The 23222-nt window shown below is 40.6% G+C and overlaps 1 protein-coding gene across 2 annotated transcripts in view; it reads left to right on the top strand.

Annotated features, from left to right (window-relative positions):
* The window catches only part of BACH2 (BTB domain and CNC homolog 2), a gene marked incomplete at its 3' end in the record, with an annotated part of 350119 nt that overhangs the window by 83291 nt on the left and 243606 nt on the right, over positions 1 to 23222 (top strand). Inside the window, exon 2 of one of the 2 annotated variants that reach the window (XM_081251311.1) lies at positions 3136 to 3247. Of the gene's footprint in view, positions 1 to 3041; positions 3248 to 23222 lie in introns of those variants that run through there. The other variant, XM_081251312.1, reaches the window with a different exon arrangement.

The raw sequence follows: 23222 nt of genomic DNA, 5'->3' as shown, positions 1-23222 counted from the left end.
GGTCACGTGTTGGTCTCTGGGATGGGCTTTCTCCAGCCACCCTTGAAAAGCATCTGTGCTTTCCTTTCGCTTAGTATCAGGAGAATCCAGCTTCTTGAACCATTTAAAAAAAAAAAACACTGAAAAATAGAATAAAGAAGAAAACTCCCTCAATTCCACTATGGTAACTGTGGTATCTTTTCCTCCAAGGCTTTATACTTAAGAGGCAGTCTCATTTTTTAAGCTGTGGATTTTTCTAAGCTTCTTCATAAGCTGAATTGGCTATAAAACAACGAGGTTCTCTGTGTTTCAAAGGAAATCAGAAGAACTTCATGGAATAAGGCCGGTCTTCTCTGTTGCTGTCCAGAAGCAAACAGACCCAATTTCTAATTCTGTCATCCATTTGCTGAGGTGTTTTGTGTTAATGATGGTCTTTGAGTGTGTGTATGTGTGTTTTATTGGGGGAGGTTTTTTACTGGTGGTCTTTGAACATATTTTAATTCTGTAGTATCTTTAAGGGAAGTCACTTCCAGCCCAGGGTCTACTGCCTACTATAGCATGACTAAGAAGAATTCTTTTTCCTCTCTGCATCTGGTTTCCTAATTAGGAAAACTACCACTCAGATTGACCTCAGTACTAAATAAGGGTATTAATATAAAAGTGCATTGTACAGTTTTGAGCGCTGCATAGCTGTAAAGTATTCTTAACAGTATTTTTTTTTTAAGATTTACGATCCTGGACATGAAAAGATTTTCCTCTTTTAAGAAAACCCTGAGGGCAATTTGCAACAATTATCAACATTGTTTTTAAGGTCCTACATTAAGAGTCATGACATCATCCTAGGCTCTATGAGTGAGAGCAAAGGAAAAAAATCTATTCATAATATTTATTAAGAACTTTCTAGGTGACTAATATTTCCCTTGAAGAGTTTTTATTCTGACTTCGTTATAGAACCAACATACATGAACATGAGACAAGAACACTTGGTGAGGGTGGGGAACAGGAGAGGATCCAAAATTAGTTAAGTGCAAACTATATAAGCAAGTTCTGAGGGAATGGGGATGGTGGAATGATTGGAGCTGGGTGGGATTTCCTTGGGGAAATTATGTTCAAGAATCCTTGTCTGTTTGTTATTATCTCCTTGTGCCCACCTTTCCTGTGTTGATACCACTGTGTCCATTTGAATGGAATTGTGACATCAGGCATCTCTGCCAGGCTTTTGGACAAACGTCCCAGTTAAAGTTTTTAAACAGATCAAATACATATGTCGAAAAGGAATTAACATGTATAGAATTCTACTTTAAAACCCAGAAATTCACTAGCACCTGTTTCTGGAAATTCAAAGGTAAAAGTTACATGGAGAATTTTCTTTCAGTCACTTTAAGGTTGGTTAGAATTAGATGTTGAATTTTCTTGGCTTTGAAACAGTGATTACTCAAGCCTCATGTACAGATGAGGGCGTTTGGATGTAGTTTAGGCTACAGAGTCAGAATTCCAGGGTCTCTCCATGTTGTACATCATTGTTAAAATATGTCATTGCTATGACTGAATGTGGTATTTACTTTGGAATCTGTGTGTCTCAAATAGCCAGGGAGTGATCTTCAGTTTCCTCTCCCTATCTTCTGATTTATAATAATATTGTATTCAAAGAATAGTAATGTGTGTGGAGTAGGAGTTTATCTTTTGAAAATGTGTATTGCAAAATCACTTTCTTAATGGTGCAAGTTGTTAATATGGAGAATACAGCCTTGGACTTCTGTGCCCTCGACTCAGTTAGCAGATATGCCTCTTGTTCTCCGACAGACCAAGGCTGGCTGCTAAGAGCCAGAGGTGATGGTAGGCTAGTGGGATTCTGAGTACTTCTTCCTTTTTCTATTGAGCATTTTCTATATTGTTAATATAGTTAAAAATAATATATTTTTTAAAGCACTGCCGTTCTGCTTAAACCTCAAATTCCAGTCTTTATGGAAAAGTTCATATATATAAATCCTTCCTAGATGCAACCTGAAAAAAATAATACAGAAATAAGGTGATTATAAGGCACCTTATATGTTTTGTTCTCCTCTCAAATCCACCCAGAAACATCTTTCAAAGGAAAAGGCTACAAATCCAGTTATGTGGTTGAAGATATTTTCTTTCTGTATTTTTTCTTAATATCTGACAAATTAAGAATCCTGGAAGTGAACAATGACTGTTTAATTCTAAAGTGCAATTCAAATGAATCAAAAAACCTACCTAAAGAACCAATAGTGTGGATAAAAACGTGGACCCTTATTTCCTTAAGGGTCCTTTCCTTATTGAGGAGACGTTGGGTCATCTGCTTCGTTAGGCCCACAGTACAGAACTCCTGAATTCTTTTATGGTACAACTTCCTCCCAAAGAGCTCTGTGAAAGGTTCTAGCTCTTAAGCCCCGACAGTGGTACAATCAGGCTCTAGCAAATGCTGGTCTGTTCCTTTTTTTTTTGGCCATGCCATGAGGCAAGCAAGGTCTTAGTTCCCTGACCAGGGATCAAACCCACGCCCCCTGCAGTGGAAGCATGGAGACCCTAACCATTGGACCGCCAGGGAAGTCCCAACTGGTCTGTTCCTTTATTCCTGTGGGCAGCACGGAAGGCGTTTAGGTTTGGCATACATGCTAGATCCTTTCCCTTCCTAACGAGGCCAAAGCCTGCACTAGAAACCCTTATATAACTGACCTCTCTGGCTTACCGGTCACTATATCCTCAGGACTTGGCACCTAGTAAGTACTCAAAACATAGTTATCGAAGGAATGAGTGTTCTTGTCCCTGTGTATCTGCAGTCACTCTGAGCATATAATATCCAGCTTTTCCTTGGACACTGGCGTGCCCAGTGTCTGTGGCCTCAAGACTCTTGATTGGAGTCTCTAGACCTGCACTGTCCAGTACAGGAGCCACTGACCATTCCATGTGGCTATGTACATTGAACTTTAATTAAAATTACATAAAATTTAAAATTCACCCCTCCATTGCACTAGCCACATTTCAAGTGCTCAGTAGCCACATGTGGCTAGTGGCTACCATATTGAATAACACAGCCATGGAGCCTTGCTATCATGGCAGAAAGTCCCACTGGACACGGGACCACTCTGGGCCTTCCTGGACACCGGCTGATGGATATCCTCTTTGTCTTTGCAGCGCAGCTGTCGGCTTCAGGAAGCGAGGTCTACAGGGACAGGTGAATCTTTAAGAGCTGCCTTGCATTGTGACATGTCTGATCCCTTGCTGCAGTCCCTACAGCATGAACAAGGTAAGAGGTGCTTTGGGGGCTCATTCTTTGCGTCTTTATGGTACCGTGATTTATTACCCTGGGTATGTGATAACTTTCTGTGGCATGAGGAGGTTGCATCTCCTGCCAGAAGCATTCCAGAGGTTGGCAAGCAGTGCTGACAGGTGGCGTCACAGGGACTGGTGGTGGTGTAGTCTTCCAGAAGTGTCAGCTGTGTTTATCAGAGGCCTCTGAGCAGCTGAAATATTGGTTGTTAGTGTAATTGCCTTGGCATGACTATTGGAAGATTGAGGCTTTGGAGCCAAACTACTTGGGTTTAAATATCAGCTGTTACAGATACTAGCTTTGAGGACCTTGGGAAAGTGTCTTAGGTGCTCTGTGCCTCAGTTTCCCCATCTGAAAAATGTTGATGATAATGGTACCCACCTCACAGGGTTGTTATAAGGATGAAGTGAATTAATATGTGTACCAGTGTTTATTATAGTCCCTGTATACATTATAAGCATTTGATCAATGTTTGCTGCTGTTCTTCTTGGTGTTGGGGACACTCTTGTCCCTTAGACATTGTTGCCAGAGAGTCTTGGGTGCATCTGCAACATTTCCACTTTATTCCCCGATTGATTCAGCATGCAGCAGTTGATTACCGGATGGGCACTCTGGGGATAAACGATGAATGGGGCTTAGGTCTTACCTTCAGCAGGTGACAGACGATTTGGGGGGCACTGTGGCTAGTGTGAGGCGTGTCCCAGAAGCTGTGGAAGCACAGAAGGGACACCCAACTTTGGGGGATCTGGATAGGAGAGTATAGAGGAGGTGACATCTTGAGTTGGATTCTGTACCATACATGATCATGTCTTGGACACAGAAGTAGGGCACGGCATTCCAGGTAAAGGAAACAACCTATGTAGAGACACAAAAGCATGTGAGAAAGTCTGATGTGTGTCGAGAACAACAGAGTTTGGTATGGCTGGAGCAGGATTTCTCCATCTTGACACTATTGACGTTTGGACCAGATGATCCTTTGTAGTGAGAGGCTGTCTTCGGAAGTGTTTAGTAGCATCCCTCTCCCCCAACCTCAGTTGTGACAACCAAAAATGTCCCCACACTTTGGCCAGTGTCCCTTGAGGGGAAGAAAATGCCCTGGTTGAGAACACCTGCACTGGGAGAAGATGCCAGATGTGAGCCCAGAGAAGGAGGGAAGGGTTGCATTCTGCGAGCCACTGAAGGATTTAAAACAGGGGAGAGACATTTCCAGAGACTGCAAGAAGAGGTAACCGCGGGTTGTGATGGAGTTGGACAGCGCTTTTAGATGATTTGGTCTTAAAAATGGATTATGGAATTCCTAGGCTTTAGAAAGCCCATGTAGCTTGTTGAGATTGTTTTACTAACTTCCCCTTTCCAGGGGTAATTTTTCTCATGGCCCTTTGTTTGGCCTTCTCATGGGCACGGCTGCTTTACCCCATCAGAAGAAACCAGAAAAAAGTAAGCAATTGTTTCTTGAGAGATTTTCATTTGGCTGAGCCAAGCCAAAAGAAGAGGAAAACTTTGCTGACCTTTTCCCCCTCTGGCTTCAATACTTACCCTCTTTTAAAAATCTATCTATCTATCTATATTTTTTATTGAAGTATAGCTGCTGGACAATATTATATAAGTTACAGGTGTACAGTGTAGTAATTCACAACTTTTAAAGGTTTTACTCCATTTATAGTTATTATAAAATATTGGCTATATTCCCCATCTTGTACCATATATCCTTGTAGCTTATTTTATACCTAGTAGTTTGTACTGCTTACTCCCCTCCCCCTCCCCCCTTCCTTCTCCCCACTGGTAACCACTTGTTTGTTCTGTATATTTGTGAGTCTGCTTCTTTTTTTGTTATATTTATTAGTTGTATTGTTTAGATTCCACATGTCAGTGAAATCATACAGTATTTGTCTTTCTCTGACTTATTTCACTTAGCATAATGCCCTCCAACAGTCTTTGAGGAGTGAGCTTTTGGAATCCTAGATGGGCAGGTATTGTTCCCCAGAGTCATAAATCGAGGACGAGGAGGAGAGGAGATCCATCATGGCAGTCACTGCAAATCCTGGCTTCTAGCACTGACAGTTTGGTGTAGTGAAAAGCTAAGACAGCTCTTGGGAAATCTCAGATTGGCAGGCTCAGTATGCTGTTTCAGCCCTGCCCTAAGTTTCTCCGGGGCAACGCAAGACCTGATGTCATGGTTTGGCTCCTGACACACAGCTGGGAACCAGACTCCTTAGAAATTTCAAGTGTCTCAGTAGGTGTGTCTGTTGCTTGGGAGGTTATGTTCTGCCCGAGTGACCCAGTGAATGCTTTATTTTATGTTATTTTAATTTAAAGTGGTGATTAAGCATGATGTGTAACCTTCACAGGTCAGCATTTTTCGTATGGTTTTCTTGGCATAAGACAAAAAAAAAAAAATAGGTCACCCTCTGGGGAGGAAACAGATCTCAGCACAAATAAAACTAGATAGTCATCTCATCAATTACGATATGTAAGTTAGAACGTTGGAAATATTTTTGTGGGTGTGATTGATTTTCTAAGTAGAAGTGTTCCCGGAAAGCTGGAGACATTTGAATCGTACACTTTGTACTTCCTTGGACATACACGGTAATCACTCTTTCCTTCCCCAACCCCAGCTAGTTGTGGGACAGTTTAACCAGGGAGCTGTCCAGATGGGGAGGGGGCTGGAGCATCCTAGGGTCCAGTGTTGTTCCTCTGATGCACCAGGGCAATTCTGACCACAATTAGGCATTGACAGCTCTCTTTTGGGTCAAGTGGAGACGATACCCTCTAGAAAACACGGGAATGGCCACAGGGCACCAGGAATTGGCAGTTTGTCTAACTATTTTAATGGGATAACCTGTCAGTGAACTGCTGGCAGCCAGGTAGAGCCTTCATTCCTCACATTCTGGAACTTCAGTCTGTGCCTGGATCTGGGAACACACCAGGAAGGGGTGCAGTTCCGGCCCTCACACAGCCAGCATGCTGAGGGCGTTCCCAGCCACAATACTCATCGTGAACGTGGCGCCCTTTCCGGAGGCTGGTGTACATGCGATATGTCAGGTTGATACCCAACCTGTAGGTTTATACAGAGTGGATACCCTCACATCTATTCACCTTTTAAATATTGTAAACAGACTTTAATGGTTGTACATTCTGGGCTTTATGCTCTAGCCTTACATGTTAAAGAAACTGTGGGTGCACACATTTCCCCAGGGTGCTCTTTCTCCCCGGCCCTATGCAGACTTGAAGACCATCTTTCCAACTTTCATATACTCTCCTTGGATCTTTTTCCAGGAGCTGATTTTCCAATCTTTAATATTATCAAAAACTTTAAAATTAGAATTTAACTTTGAATTTTGTCCAAATTCTTTACCCTTTCTACTTTCTTGGTTATTCTCTTGTTAATAGGTATAAATATTTATTATATATAATATATTATAAATTTGGTTAACAAGAAGGATTCATGTTTTGTATGTATATGTGTTATCTGTATGTTAACATGCTGTAAAGAGAGGGTTTTAGTGTGTTACTTAGAAAATCATAGCCAAATGGGAGGCAAGTTAAACAGGATGGGATTTGGGGAAGGCAAATGGGGCAGAATGGCATACATTCGGTACATGCCACTATATACACAAAAGCACACTTACAGGACCAACATTCTGCTCTTGAAAGCAACCTTGGAATTACAATCCTAAACTCTTTCCCTCATGGCCGTCGTTCTCATGAAGGCACATCGCATGCTGTTCTCTGCCTTGAATTTGTGAGGACACTCCATCTGATTGAAAAATAATTGATTTTTCTGTTATTGCACAGAACGCTCTCCACCCTGCCCCCACAGTGAAAGTGAATCTTCTTGAGAACTGTTTCTTCCCTGTCATGTTCAAATAAAGCCAAATCTGATTGTTACTGCTTTGGACAAGCACCATAGCATCAAATGAAGGAGGGTAGTGTCTTTTATCTCTCTTGGTGGGTGGATGCCACTATTTTGCTTACTATATGCCTGATAGGATTTTTTCGCTGAATATTTTCCAGTCTTCAACACCATATCTTACTGTGCCAGGTTTGTGGCAGCTTCACCTTTACACTCAGATCAAAATCCCTACAGTCGACAGAAAAGTAACGCTGAAATTTAGTTTCTGCCTTCATTTAGAGTTTTTCTTTCTTTGCAACTCTTTAATATGAAGCAGGGAAGTCCAGAACTCAACACCGTTGGTTCTCCCACCTAACACCTGGCAGACACATAACTCAACACTAGGTCCTTCAACACATTTGTCATGTACCCACTGTGTACCATGCACCATGCTTGCAATTCACTAGTGAACAAAACAAAGGTCTTTGCCATCCAGAGCCTCTGTTCTGGCCAAGGGGAGGAGTCGTCTCATCCCAGAGTTTAATATTTAAACATACACCTAATGTTAAAACGTTCTCCATTTGAATCTTTTTCTATTTGAAGAGCAAGCTAACAGAGTTACTGGACGCAGGATAGGATTTGGTAGATATTAAACATGTAAGATCTCTCTCCTCCCCTTTCTAGGACACTCTGGGTGGTTTTACCCAATGACCAGTCTATATTTAATGAGTCTCCACTGCTTTTTTTCTGAAGGCAAATGGCCAAGTTCCCCTCCTGGCAGGCTTTGGAGAAATACCACACCCTTCGAAAACCAGTGACATGGAAGAAAATACAGATAAAACTTAAATGATCTTGGAATAAGGAGAGCCTTATTAACTTCTAGTGGCAGAAATGATAAAGGAAGAAAATGTATTTGTTTAAAACCTAAAGCTTTCTTTCCATCAGAAGACATTCTGAACTATCCAAAAAGACAAGAGACTAGCCAGGCAATATTTATAACATATATGACAGAGAGTTAACTTAGCTGATGTATGTAAAATTCTTGAAAATTAGTAAGATAAGAGTGATTCCTCGAGCTTCCCTGGTGGTACAGTGGTTGGGAGTCCCCCTGCCGATGCAGGGGACACGGGTTCGTGCCCCGGTCCGGGAGGATCCCACATGCCGCGGAGCGGCTGGGCCCGTGAGCCATGGCCGCTGAGCCTGCGCGTCCGGAGCCTGTGCTCCGCAACGGGAGAGACCACAACAGTGAGAGGCCCACGTACCACACACACACACAAAAAAAGTGATTCCTCTAATAAAAATGAGCAAAGAACAGAAAGATAAAACCAATACAGGAAGAAATATGATCAGCAAATAACATATAAGAAAATATCCAATCTCAACAGTTATCAAAGAAAGACAAATTAAAATGATGAGATGGCATTTTCTACAATTGATGAAGATTCATAAAGGCTACTCATCAAAGGTACGAATAGGACTGGCAGGCTATCTCATTGACAGTTAATGAAAGAACATGTTTCTCAAAGGGACTTAATGTGTATCAAAGCCTCAAATATACACACACCTTTTGACTCAGAAACTCCTATTTCTAGAACTCAGTAAGAATTGTCATAGATGTGTATAAAAATTTAACTGATATTCATCACATATTGTTATAATAGTAATTTTTAAAAAATAATAACCATGGTACATCCATACAATAAAAATGACAGGGAGAGATGGAGGAATATTTGATAATATAGAAAGATGTTCTCAATAAATTGTGAAGAAGGCAAGTTACATCATAATATGTACAGTATGATCATTATTTTGTTTTTTAAAAAAGATACATGGCTACCCACAGGAAAATGATTGCAGGTACACATCAAAGTATTAAGAGCGTTATCTTCTTTTTGCTTGTATGTTCTGAATTTTCTTTAGCAATATGCATTCTTTCATACTAAAAATAGTGTTTTGAAATAAGACGTGAAATTATCTTTAAGATATGAACTTCACTGTAGTTTTAAAATACACATGATAAAAAAGACTGTGAGATATTGCCTAGCATTCTGGCAGTGGTTTTCTCAGAGGACAGGTACATGGTATTCATGTTTCTTATTTAAGAAAATATTTTTCTGTGAGAAGAGACACCTGAGAGTTCTCTCCATTCCCCCACCCATCTGAAGAACACACTGAGGAAAGGGCGGATGAGAACAGAGTGAGAAGGTGACCCGGAAGAGAGCTGTCACCAGGAACCAACCCTACTGGACCTTGATCAGGGACTTCCAGCATCCATAACTGTAGAAAATAAATGTCTGTTGTTTAACAAATTTTTCTCTATATTTTCAACTTTCTTATAGTAAGTATTTGTGTATATGACTGACAGAAAAAAGCAAGCATTTTAAAATAAATACTATTTTAGCTGTTTCGCATTTGAGGTACAACTGGGTGGAAACATTTAGTGAGTGGATAAAAAAGAGAGCCATTGGTCAAACAGAGATTTGAATGTGGGAGTCATTCTCTTTGACAGATTGCCAGGAAGAGAGCATTTTAATGTAGTGATGTATTGGAAGCAGTAGTAAGTAGAGAAATGCTCTAGAAAAAGACACTGCCCTTTGATGCAGTGGCTCACATTTTTTTAAATGGCTGTTAACATCCTCTTACTCATTATATCCTCTTATTCAAGATATTGCTGATGTGCCCAAGTTTAGACCAGTGGTTTTCAAACTGTGATTTGGGGACCCCTGGGGGGCCCGTTCATGGGCCACCTGCAAGGTCAAAGCTATTTTCATAATAATACTGAGACGTTGTTTGCCCTTTCCACTCTCTCTCAAGTATACAACACAGTTTAAGAGGCTACATGACATGCTATGACGTCATCCCTCTGACGGCTGTTGGAATGTGTGGTTGTGTCTTCATGTTCCAAAAAATGTCTCAGCTTTGATTTTTAATACGGTAAAACATCGATACAAATAACTGATGTGAACAAAAGCTCTTTAGGGTCTGCAGTAATTTTTAAGCGTATCCTCAGATAGGAGTCTAGACTGTGCCTGTGTCCTGTGTTCAGCAGTCAAAGAAGCTGGGCCCTGGGTCCTGAGCAGGAGTGCCCTGGACATTGTAGCACATCTGTGCCGACCTCCCACATCGTTAAGGAAACACTGCCCTTATTCCTTATTTTTAAAACTTTATTTTTATAGAATTTGTGTGGTTAAATGAAACATGGTTGGCACAAGGCTGGTGTAGCACCTGGGTTACATGTAAGTCAAATTCTGCTGAATGTGGGGTGTATGGAAATGAGAAAATTAGACCTCCAGTCTCTTCCTTGTGCATCTCACTGGGCAAGTCAGTGAATTTTTAGGACAAACGCGGGAACTCAGTTCCCTTCTAAGAGATACGGGAGGGCAAGATTAAGATAATCATAACCTAGAGGATGGTCAGTTTGGCATGAAGTAGGGAGAAGACAAACTTAAAAGAATTAACTGAGTATGTTTATGCTCATTTGTCTTTAAAACGTGTGCATGTATAGAACTTGTGTGTGTAAACGTATGTAAAACATATACCTGCTATTTGAGAACTGCTTCCTGAGTTAACATAGAATTCGCCCTTTATACGGTCATTTCTACTGCAGGAGCAACATCAGTGCTTCTGTTTCATTCCTTCTGCTTTACCAGGAACGCATTTCAGTGGGTCCTCGAGTGTGGGACTTACTTCTGCTTCTCAGAACAGCACACAGTGGGAAGGCATCTGAGGAGGCATCTTCACGGTCTGGGGTGTCAGTTGAGAATCTGAACCCTTCTGTACAGAGAATTTGGCTTTAGAGGAATGATTCTGGGGAGCCAGGAGACCGGGGGCCCCCTGCAGTATTCACGTGGGCATGGCAGTGCCTTGACCTGAGGGGCAGGACTCTGTAGCCTCACTTACCAGCCCATCATGTCAGAAAAGATGAAGGAGAATCCAAACAGGTGGGAGGGAAATTAAGGCTTCTGAGCAGAAAGGCTGGACTTTTGGTTTAAGACTATCACGGCCCAGAGCGGGAGAAGGAATATACATGACTGTAATCTAATTTCAAGTCTGAGAGGCCGAGCTGTGAATCATGATAAGCTCTTTGAAATATGGCCACAGCTACTGACCGTAAAACAGTTTTCACTTGGAAGAAAGAGGATGCTCGGTCCCACTTCGTTGTTTTTAGTGGCACTTCACACACATTGTGATTGTCAGTGTGGGAATCTTGGTCATCCTTATTTCTTGAGGGTTTAAAGAGATGTGCCTAGGATTTTCTTGATTAAAACAAGTTTTGGGTTTTTTTTAAAGTTTTAACTATCAAACTGGCCTACCAGCCTTCATGTTGAGCTGTAATGAAATGCTGACTGAACTGGCATGGTCTCGTTCGGCAGCACCGTGTTGAACTTAGCCCACACCAGCCCGCAGCATCATTAGACAGGTCCTTTGGACACATGATGTGGGCGGTGACTTCTTTCGTTGATGCTGGTGGTGGCTGGGTCCCCTTGTAACAAACAGGCCAGTGGATCCTGGCCTTGTGCATCAGGCAGAGGGATGCGCTGACATCCTTCCTAAGTCCTCAGCTGTGCCCCTTTCCTCTCAATTAGTCAGTCTTAATGGAGACAATTAAGTTACATCCTATTTAGTTAATCGGTGGTTGGAAACGTGACTAGTTGCTCAGTTAATCTGTGGCTTGTCCATCTTTAGAATATTAACAATCCTCTCAATTTGCCTGATTTTGTGAACATATCACCTCCACCAGTGCAGTTGCTGTGTATGAGGGGAAATTCATAATAGAGAGATTGCTTTCAATCCCAGCTTATTAATTTGAGTACCTAATACTTTGAATTGCCTTTTTCCCCTCTCTTTTTGTGATATAGAGGCCTTATAACATGGAGCTGTTTGCTGGCATTTTTTTTCCTGCTTCTTGTTATCTTTTATCTCTGTAAAAATAAGCCCAGCATTTTTGTTTTCTATAAGATGTTTGCAGAGAATGCTGTGCTTTTGAATATATGTACATCCTTGGCTTTATGTTTTAAAAACCTCCTACTGTTCAATAAAATTAATAAATGTACTAGAGGAGAGATGCCTATTTAGAGTATGTAAAACTACATAATTTGCAGAAATCCCTCAGTAAATGCTCAGAAGACATGTATTTCTCGTCTCTCATAAATGACAACGTTTAGGTTTAAATGAAAACATTTAGATTTGATTAATCACAGTTTATATGTTCCGCTGGTTTATTTGGTTTTCTTTTTTTATGGAATAATTTCGCAACGTTTTACCACCCTCAGACTTTAATAAAGTGACATTATCTTGAGAGGCTAGTCTCAATGAGATATAAATATGAGCAATCCATTAAGATAGCCAGCTCTAGCCACAGAGGTAAAGTGTCATCACATGTCAGTGATCAAGGAGCTCCTGTTAATTAGAACAGTAGGAAAACTGCAACAAGCTATTGGGGAAGAAAACAACAATTAAAACGATGGGTGAAATTAGCAATATCTGCATCTCTTGTTATTTCTTTTTTTTTTTTTTTTTTTTTCTTTTTGTGGTATGCGGGCCTCTCACTGTTGTGGCCTCTCCCGTTGCGGAGCACAGGCTCCGGACGCGCAGGCCCAGCGGCCATGGCTCACGGGCCCAGCCGCTCCGCGGCATGTGGGATCCTCCCAGACCGGGGCACGAACCCGTGTCCCCTGCATCGGCAGGCGGACTCTCAACCACTGCGCCACCAGGGAGGCCCTCTTGTTATTTCTTAACTCCAACCCATAAACAATTTGTTGTTACAGCTCTCGGCTGGGGTCACGGCTTTTCGCATGAGGTCTGATTACAGCTAAAAATAGACACGTGTATTGAAGATCTGAAGAAGAGTATTAAACAATTGAAATTGTGTGAAAGCCTGATGCTGTTTCATTGTAGTAATTTCCCCAAAGGCACATTCGTAATGCTGCTAACTACAGACTTTAATAGACTTTAATAATGTGTACTTCAGAGGCCTGATACACAAAGGAATAATGTATAAAACAGTCATTATGGAAAATTGCAACCTTTTTTATTTAATAAGAAGTCTGTGGAAACAAAACCGTTGCACTGCCTATGGCATTGTGTTCCTGAGTGCTAGCAGGCTGAAGAATAATTGCCACCTTCTCTTACGTTTTTTTCACCTATTCTGATCAAGTTACAATCATATTTACTTATCTGTTCCATGAATGAAAATGAGGATTAGAAAAAGGGGACTTGCATTGGATGGCCCCTTGTTCACGTGTGGTCCAGCCTCTCACTACCTGTGTAATCTTGGGCAAGTACCTTAATATCAAACTCCACTTCTTCATTTGCAAACTGGGGGTTGTTCTACTTACCTTACAAGGTCAAGGTAGGAGATGTGAAATGTTGGCAGGGTGGAGGCTCCATGGAATAGGCACTCAAATACTTCCTATCATGATTACTTTCTACATCTGTTTCTCTTTGTATTGCTTATTTCTGTGGGTGACTGGTAGGGGGAGGGGGGAGCAGCTAGGGTGTCGAGAGTAGGAAAAGGCAATAAGAAAGAAGCCTCCGTAAGCAGCTCTGTTCCCAAGCCTTGCATTGGATTTCAATTTGATTTTAATGTGCTGCTGCTGAGAGCCATGTTGCTGAAGAAGAGGGAAGAGTAAGAAGCAGATGCTATTGGAAGAACAGTGGGGCATTTATCTCTTTTAATGAGATAACATCATTAGAGTGACAAAGTGCAGCGAATCGATACTCGAAATGGACTGGTGCTATCTTCCCAAAGTGCACCGACGGTTACCCTTCACAGCCTTAGAATCTGCTGAATCACGAATTCTGTCTTATCTGTTATTAGAGCCACTGACTTTGATCTCACAGAATAGATCCACACCTTCAGGATCTGCCCAGGAGCAGGACAACAGACTAATTGGATAAATGAGAAAAATCCGGGGTGATTTATAAGCTGCCCTGTAATTAAGGAACCTCAGAGGAAGGCGGTTGGGCTTTTTTTCCCTTTGACTTCTTTAAATGGCTGCGCCCCCTAGCCTACTCTTCTTGCTCTCATTCTGCTTCTTGGTGTGGTGTCAGAAACACTAATCATGTCAGGCTGTGACACTGACAGCCCTGACATTCACAGCAAAGAGACAAGAAGGAGAGAGAGGCCGAGAGACCTCGGAGGGGGAAGGTGTGGAAAAGCAGCGGGGGAAGGGTTTTTTCTTGCACATAAAATCCATCGCTGCAACATCACCAACGTTCTGGATAGATTACATCCAAGGAAAACTAAGGAAGGAGCAAGATGAATTCTAATGGAGATAAAATTGGTCAGGGAAGATTTTTTGCTACTATTTTTTCCCCTCTTCTTTTAGATTTCAGTGTGTAGCCTATATGAGAGTGACTGAGGCTGTGATTTCTTCTCACCCAGAAAAAAAAGGCATTGAAAAAATTTCCCTCTTATCAATTGGGAGTTTGGGATTAATGTATACACACTACCATATATGAAATAGGTAAACAGCAAGGACCTAGTGTATAGCACAGGGAAGTATACTTAATATCTTGTAATAACCTATAATGGAAAAGAATCTGGAAAAGGAACATATATATGTATATATGTGTGTGTGTGTTTATAACTGAATCACTTTGCTGTACACTTGAAACTAATACAACTTTGTAAATTAACTATACTTCAATAAAATTTAAAAAATAAAATTAGGAACAATTTCTCTCTTCCACTATCCCAGTTTTTCTCTTTGAAACTAAGCAAAGTTGAGCACGAACCTCAGCAGGAAGTGTGTGCTCTCTAAGATTTTTCATTTTGTTGCCAGATTCCCATAGTGTAATCTGAACAATGACCGCCTCAGGAAAGGAGTCATTGGTGAGGGATGTTTTCTGACCGTGACAGAGCTGGCCAGGGGACTCTTTATTCAGTGTCATCCTCTGGCCACCTTACCCTTAGCCTCCCCAGCACCTGCCCGCTGGGGAAATGATGGCGTGCCTGGCAGTTCGAAGCAGGCTGCCTGTGGCCAGATCTTCCAAACACCTTTGAGGTTTCTCTCTCCCTTGAGCACTTTCTCCATTTGGAATCCTTGTGGCGAGTGGTGTCTGGTCTCCATCTCGGATCAGTCAGGACCTGGAGACCTGCGGCTGCATCTCACATATCTGTCTGGAATCCAGATGCTATGATCTAAATTGAGCTCTGAGCTCAGGCTGAATCATCCTAGCTTTTCTATAAACAGGAGAACCCAGATGCCAGCTCAGCATTTGAGGTATTTTGAATTACAACTCTGTGTCTTAACACAGATATCTGTCCTTTTACTATTTCATCATGCAAGGAAAAAAAGTAATCAAAAAATGGAAAATGGTGTATTGATTCCATGTTAGTTATCCTTCCACAAAAGAAGTACATTTTTTGGGTCTATATTTGAGGGCAGAAGGTTTTACATGGTGACATCTCTTCAGATGAATTAAAAATAATATGAATTGAGAACTTTGGAAAGAACTGAGACCTCATTTTGCAATATTCTTGTCTTTAGTACCCAAGTAAAATTTTATACACTTGGGCCACTTGGGAGAAATGCTCCTCTGAATTTGCAAAATAATTGTTTTAACTGAATTATAGCATAATTTAAACTATGTATAGCAACGTTTACATTGTGGCTTATTTAAAATTTCTTGAGGAAATTGCTTTTCTACTGGCAGAGGAGAGTACATTTGTACCCTGGGGAGGATTTGGGGGAATTACCCCCAAATATCTTCCTGTAAATTCAAATTTTCTTTGAAGTTCCTTTTTATCCTAAAAATTTACATGGATGTTACATTGTTCTCTGTGATATGCCTGTGGGGTTTTTTTTTATAATGTAAAACAACTTTAAAAATTACTTGCCAGTTAAATTATTTCATTAAATCTTATATTAGGTTATTTAGCTGTTAATAACAAATAAGCCCTCAATATTCAGTGGTTTGACACAATGAAAGTTTCCTTTCTTGCTAAATTTTGATCCAGTGTAAGTATTTCTGACAGGTGAAGTGCTTTTATTAAGCAGTTATTCAGAAATCCTGAACTCAGCCTCCTGCCATATTCTGGCCTTACCATCTGTATTAGGTTTCTAGGCCTCTGTAACAAAGTGCCACAACCTGGATGCCTTATATAACAGAAAAGTATTGTCTCGCAGTTCTGGAGGCTAGAAACCCAAGATCAAAGTGTCAGCAGTGTTGGTGTCTTCTGAGGCTGTGAGGGAGGGATCTGTTCCAGGGCTCTCTTCTTGGCTTGTCGATGGCCATCTTTTCCCTGTGACTCTTCACAGCATCTTCCCTCTATTCCTGTCTGTGTCCACATTTCCCCTTTTTTATAAGGACACCAGTCATACTGGGTTCAGGCCCACCCTCTTTCAGTGTGACCTCATCTTAACTAATCACATCTGTAATTATCCTATTTCTAAATAGGGTCATTTTCTGAGAGGCTGGGGGTTAGGATGTCAACACGTGAATTTCCCGGGGGAGGAGACAGTTCAACCCATAATCCCATCTGTAAGGCTTATGATGATTGTCTGCATCTAGCTGGTGGCAGGGGAAGAGAGCATGAAGAAGGAACACTCCTTAATCCCCATAGCCCTGAAAGGAGTCCACATTTTCTCTTCATATTCCAGTGATAAGAACTAGTTACATGGTCCTGCCTGAGTACAAGGGACCTAGGAAATGTAGTCCCTGGATGAGTAGTGACTGTGCTAGGCGGCTCCTAGCAGGCATGTACACAAGGGCTACCCATCTTTCTAGGAAAAAGTGTCACGTGTATGCTGTACTTCCACTGCTCCTGAGAGCGTGCTCATCAGAGGGCACTGAAAGAGATCGTATTAGAGTTTGAGAATCCCATTCTAGCATGCTTTTCAATTAACACTCCAAGTATTTATATGTAAATAAGTGCCTGAGGTTGCTTACTATTTTGTTTTCTTAAGAATCTAATAGATTCTCGAGAATTTTATTTACACTATTAACGGGCACTTTTTCCTCTTATGGAACTAGTGAAATCCCAAATAATGAGGTTTTACTTTTCGCCAGAAGTATAACTTGTGGTTAGAATGATTTCCTACAGTACAGTAACTTTTTTTGGTCACATGTTCTATTATTACTGAAAAATGATATTCATCCAAGAGGGGAACAGGGTATTGTGAGTGCAGAGGACAATTATATAACCTGCTGTGCTTATCTCAAATGGCTAGACTTTAGTATTTAATTATAAAAGTCTTGTCTCTCCTATCAGGGTAGTCATTATTTCGAAAGTTGAACGTGGGTTTCGTAAGTGACTAAGTAATTGCTTTGTATGTTCCTTTGCAATTACAGTAAGAAGTCATGAATTCTCTACATTTAGAACTGCTAAAAATTATTTAGATTTGCCTGTTGAATAGGTTTATCTAAAAAAGGACTTGGGAAGAAATTTCCACTGTGAATTTTTGGCTTCTCAAAGGAATTTGTAAGAAATTTTCCATGAAAAAGGTAGTGATAGTAATTTGAAAAGGATTAAGTAGGTACAGTCTGAGAACTTGGTAGGTAGTGTGGAAACACATGAATATTGAACCATAATATTTAAGATTTTAGTCGTGAAGTCCCATGTCAAGAAACGATTCTCTTTCTGTTTTATTGTTCTGTTATTTTAAAACATGGACGTTATCTAATGATTTAAAACCCATCAGGGCTACTATAGATTTCCCTTTGATCAAAAAACCTGACAGTGGTGTTTCAGGCGAGATAGTCATTTAAACAGTAACCTTTTAATTTTTAGTGGTTTTAGTTTTAATATGTCAAAATAAACTAACACAAATATTTGAATCATTTTAAGAATGAACTAAGTCCTCATTCATTTAGATGTTATGAATTCAGATTTTGGAGTAGGGTCTAGGATGAAGTTTATCCTTTGTAGATATTTGATAAGTAATTATTATTTTAACTGTTAAACCAATATTACCTGTCCAGATATAGAAGATCCAGTATTTGAATTTGGATTTTATTGATTTCAAAACCCATGCACATTTTCATTCTGTCACATTGCCTCACAGGAGAGTATTTGTTGGATTGAATTCAAAATATATTATGTGGATTTGCAAGGCTAAGAGTAAATGCAACATCCCATAATGAATGTTTTAGTTCTTGAAAGAACAAGCCCTTTGCAAATGAACGAATTAATGTAGTGGCTGGAAATTAGTTTCATCTCATCATGAAAGCAAGTCTGTAGAACTTTTACTTGCTAACACTTTAGTAGACTACCACTTCCTAAATAAAGGAGCAGCCTCTGATGCAGAAAATTTCTTAAACATCCATTATGTGACTAACTTAGAGTTCTTTAGAACTCATGTTAGTTTCCTTAAAACTGGTTTCTAATTCATACTCTCACACTTGCCCCCCTTTATGAATGTGCTCAGGTTATGCAGGCTTTATTGATTTGTTGAGACCAACACAGAAAAGGCAACCTTGAACCATAGGTGGGCCTGGCCTGAGGGCAAGATAAAGAAAACCTATCTATTTTCCAGTGAAAAGCTCAGCTAGAACCGTAAGATAAAAGAAGGGTATATTCCTCTAAAAACATTTCACCTTTTCACCTTTTCTAGCAATATGATAAGCCTGACTTCTGTGAAAAGGATGATTTAAGAGTTTTGAGGGGTGATTACATCATTTTCAGTTTTATTCCATTTACTCCATTCGTGGTCTCTGCTATGTGACTGTGGCCAAGTCACATCCTCTGTTTGAAACTTGGGGTCTCCACGTAAAAGATGAAGCCATGGGAGTAGATTAGGAATTGTTAGCCTGGTGTCTTAGCTGAGGTTGGCTTCAGGGGCTGTCTGTAAAATGCTAGGAATTGGGTCCAGTATGTGGTGTGCATATGCATTTTTCTGGAGAGAATGGTCCATAGGTTATTACATCAGATTCTCCAAGGCTTCAGCACACAAAGAAATCAATAGGCCAGATGATCTCAGAAGTCTGTAGAGGCTCTAGCTTTCTAGTTTTCTCTAAATTATATTAAGCACAGGCTATCGTGGGCAGGGTAGATGAGAAAATTAATGCATTCTATCTCCTTTCTGCAGTGTGACCTGGAAGGGAAATTTGGAGTGTTTTTATTGTAGACAACTGCTTCTCTCTTCTCTAGGATGAGTGTTCTGTGTGCAGTAAATGTTCAATAAATGTTTGTGGGGGATGACAAAATTCTGTTATTAGCAGAAGAGCAGAAATAGTCTATCAGTTTGAAGTGAGTCACTTTTTGGTGATCAATGAACCTTTTTTTCAGGCCTGAGCATTTCTTATAGTTATCTGCAATGGGTGTTTAAAGAATCATTTGAAATAGCACTTAACTTATTTAGAATCGCAGACACTTGGAGAGTTAGTGCCTAAAGGATGTTCAGAGTTAAGAGATCGATTCCCAGCAGTGAGGAAGCAGAGGCCCAGAGGTGCGGTGATGTACAGCAGTGCTCCAGCTTCATTTCTCTGGCTGGTGCACCTACAGTATGGTAAGCATGTTGTCCTGACAGAGAGCCTTCTCGTATGTGTCGTGGCTCAGCAGATGAGCCAGCCTGAAGCAAGAGCCCTATTGCTCAGCAGATAAACAGATGAGAGGATCAGGAGGGCACTCCGGCACCTCGCTTTTGGGTAGGGAGGAAAAAGAGTTAAGCGGCATCCCCTGGCCAGCTGTGCAGTTCGAATCTAATGGAAGTCCACTCTTGAATGTGACTCATGCAGTTCACTGTATTAAAACAACATACTGTTCTCCAGAAAATCCCAGTTCGATTAAGACAAACAAACAAAAACACCATTTCTTGGCTGCTTGGATATGCCTTTCAAAAAAATCAGGGATGTTTACTTACATTATTACGTCTTTCCAAAAATTGTATTTCTTTTTTATCCTGTTGGTGGATTTTGAAAATTGGCTATTGACTCCTTAATATAACTGTCTACATGTGTGTTTTACAACCATTTACTCTCTCAACTTTTGTTTAAAATGTAAGCATCTTGGCTGTTTTCCTTGGGAACTTTGTAAAAAGAGAATAATCATAGTAGGCCACAGTTATACTATTTGTCTTCAAAGTTGCTATGAACAGTCACTATTAGGATTTACTCTCCAGGTCAAGTCCACAATTCAAAGTCAAAAGCAGGCCAAATGTTCAGAGCTAGACTTTGGAAACCGATTTCATTTTATTTATTTTTTAATGCTAAAGACATACTCAGAGGGCCTCCTTTTGTTGCATTATTTTTTCATTTTTAGGACCACCAGTCCTTATTATAGCCATTTAACATGAAACTTTCATGATTGTAATCACTTTTCAGAGTCGTTTGAGCTGGATTGGTAGTATGAAGTAACCATACACATTTTTCAGTAGAAACAGAAAAAGTAGTATAAAATATTATTACCTGTATTCTTTGACTTAGTTTCCTAGGATAGGTTTTTAGAAACTATCGGTATCTCTTTCAGTCATGAATGAGTAGACAGTATGGCACATGGTTTTGTACCATGTATATTTATGTATTTTTGATAGATATAAATAAATTAGCACCCAGGTACCAAATAATGAACACCCTCAAAATTTGAATTTCAAGGAACAGTAGCAGAAAATATCATCACTCGAAACTGAAACTTTCAGACATCAACAGAAAAATGGCTGAGATTAGCTATGTGTGAAATTCCCAGAAGGTAATCCACACTCAGACAGACCCATGGTTTGTCTGCCCATTTTTTGATATCCCATCAACAAAAATCAAAATAAATGTAGATACTTAAACAAGTGAACAAACAGCGTTGCTTGGCGTGGAACAATCTGGTATCAGGTGCCTTTTGAGGTGACACAGTATGAAGGACACAACACCTGGAAGGTATTATTGCCAGAAATGTATAATCAAGCCTCTAGACCTCATTCCAGTTTAAAGGAAGTACAGGGGAGTTGAGAAGGAAGTTAAATACCACTGCAGGAAAAGAAGGAGATCAATTTTGTGGAAAATTATACATAATAACTGTTCTTGACTCCTCCATAAGTCAATGTCATTTTTTGGGGAAAAAAAAAAAAGGTGGAACTGGGACTTCCCCTGGAGGTCCAGTGGTTAAGACTCCATGCTTCCACTGCAGGGGCACGGGTTCGATTCCCGGTCGGGGAACTAAGATCCCTCAAGCCCTTCGGTTCGGCCAAATACATAAATAAAGGTTAAATTTTAAATTTAAAAAAAAAGAAGGCGAAACCATTGTAGATTAAAAGAAACTAAAGAACCATAAAGCCAAAAACAGAAAACAAAAAAATGTAGATAATGTTAATTAAGTAGTTCACATGAATGTTTAATGTTAATTAAACAACATGTTGGAAATTATAACGTGCTCACATCAAAAGCAAACAACCGGCTGCTGGTCCCTGTGTCAGCCACCAATAGGAGTTGGGGAGCTTGAAAATTGTAGACATGTCCCTGATTATTATAGACCAATGGGCAGTTATATGTTGCCAGTATATTTCAAGTCCAAAGGCTTCAATACACCAACCCAGGATGACTTGGGTCTCTTGCCAGCACCTTCTGAACTTCATAGATTCCCAACAGGGAGACTCTTGGCTTCAGCATTGGAGACTGGCCTCTGCTGTCAGCTCTGAGCTCACTCTGTGCGACCTCAGCCGAGGCCCGTAGCCTCTCCAGGCCACAGCATCCTTGGCTCCAACGTGTACACAAAAGACACTTCAGAAGATTGTTGCGAGGGGAGAAGGAGACCACTCCTGTGAAAGGGCCTAGGCCAGATCTTGACCCATGGTAGGCTTTCAGTGAAAGTTTTAATTTAAAAAATAGGAATCATCTGGCAACAGTATTATGCTCTTCTGGGAAATTCTGTTGCTCAGTGTAAGTCGGTAAGTAAACATTCCAAGTTATCTGTCCGTCTGGCTTTTATGACTTCGGGTGGAACCAGTCATCTCTATGTGACATACAAACGATTCCTCTTTCGTGCAAAGCTGAGTCCTCAGTGGGCCTGGCCTCCTGGCCACCCATGAGTTGATGGGAGTTAACCCCCCCCCAGAAAAGGCCCCCTCCGCTTCACTCCTGCAAAATGGGTGTTAGTCCATGTCAGAGCTTTGTAGATTGGGTTGAAAAGTTAAGTGTTTTGTTTCTGTCCTTTTAACAGGACCAAAGAGCTAAATACATGCAAGTACTCTAGCAAATGACAGAGATATGAATCCCACTCACAGTATATTTTTTAGATGCTGTTAACTGGGTTTATTTTTACTTTGACAGATACTTCCGTTTAGGGGGTGCTTTCCACAGACAGAGTCTATTGTGCAATCGAAAATTCGGTAAATTTTGCCTCTAGATTTCCTCCAGATCTCTCAGGTGACCACACCCAAGCCTCAGCATGGCCATGTTTTCAATTAGAGACTTGAGTTATTACTTTAGAAAATGATCTTAGTGTCCCTCAGGAGGTTTTTGCTGGCTGTTTGTCATCTTTTTTTATAAGGACATTGTGCTTAATATAGGGGAAGACCAACCATGTATATGCAACAGACTTAACTTAAAAGTGGCGTAACTGTGTCTGTCTATTACTTTTGATCTCACACTTCATTAGCTCCCTAAAGCCAACATGTCCTTAATGGTTACGTGTTTGTACCCTGGGTGTCATCCGACCTGGGTTCAAATCCCACCTCTGCCACAGAGGAGCCTTGAGACCTTGGGCAATCTCCCTAACCTCTTTCTCAACCTATCATCTCTAAAATACTGATGGCAACACCTACCTCCCTGGGCTCCTTTGAGGATTATCTTAGGTCATGCCCATATACACTTAAACGCTTGTTGTCTAGTGAGCACTTGGTAAATGTTAGCCCTTGTGATGGCTGTAGGGGAGGGGCAGTGACAGGGTTCTCAAAAGTGACTTCTCTGTTTCAATTTAATAAACTCTTGGGATTTCATATTTGCCTGCCTGTCTACTTCATGATAACCTTGAAAGGAACTGACTTATTTGGGCCAAGTTTGATACACTGTATTTTAAATTTCTAGTACGAATACCAGCTCCAAATACTGACAACCATCTGTATCATCTTGCAGCTATTGCACTAAAAAAATAAAAAGCTACTGTTTATAGACACCAAGGGACATCTGGAGGGTGACTTCAAATGTTACAGTAACCTTGCTCATATTCAGGGGAATCACTGGGAAGCA

The sequence above is a fragment of the Mesoplodon bidens genome (assembly GCF_964165515.1).
Source record: "Mesoplodon bidens genome assembly, chromosome: 12".
Classification (NCBI taxonomy): domain Eukaryota; kingdom Metazoa; phylum Chordata; class Mammalia; order Artiodactyla; family Ziphiidae; genus Mesoplodon; species Mesoplodon bidens.
The sequence above is the reverse complement of the archived record's forward strand: the minus strand, read 5'-3'. Positions and strand labels throughout refer to the sequence as shown.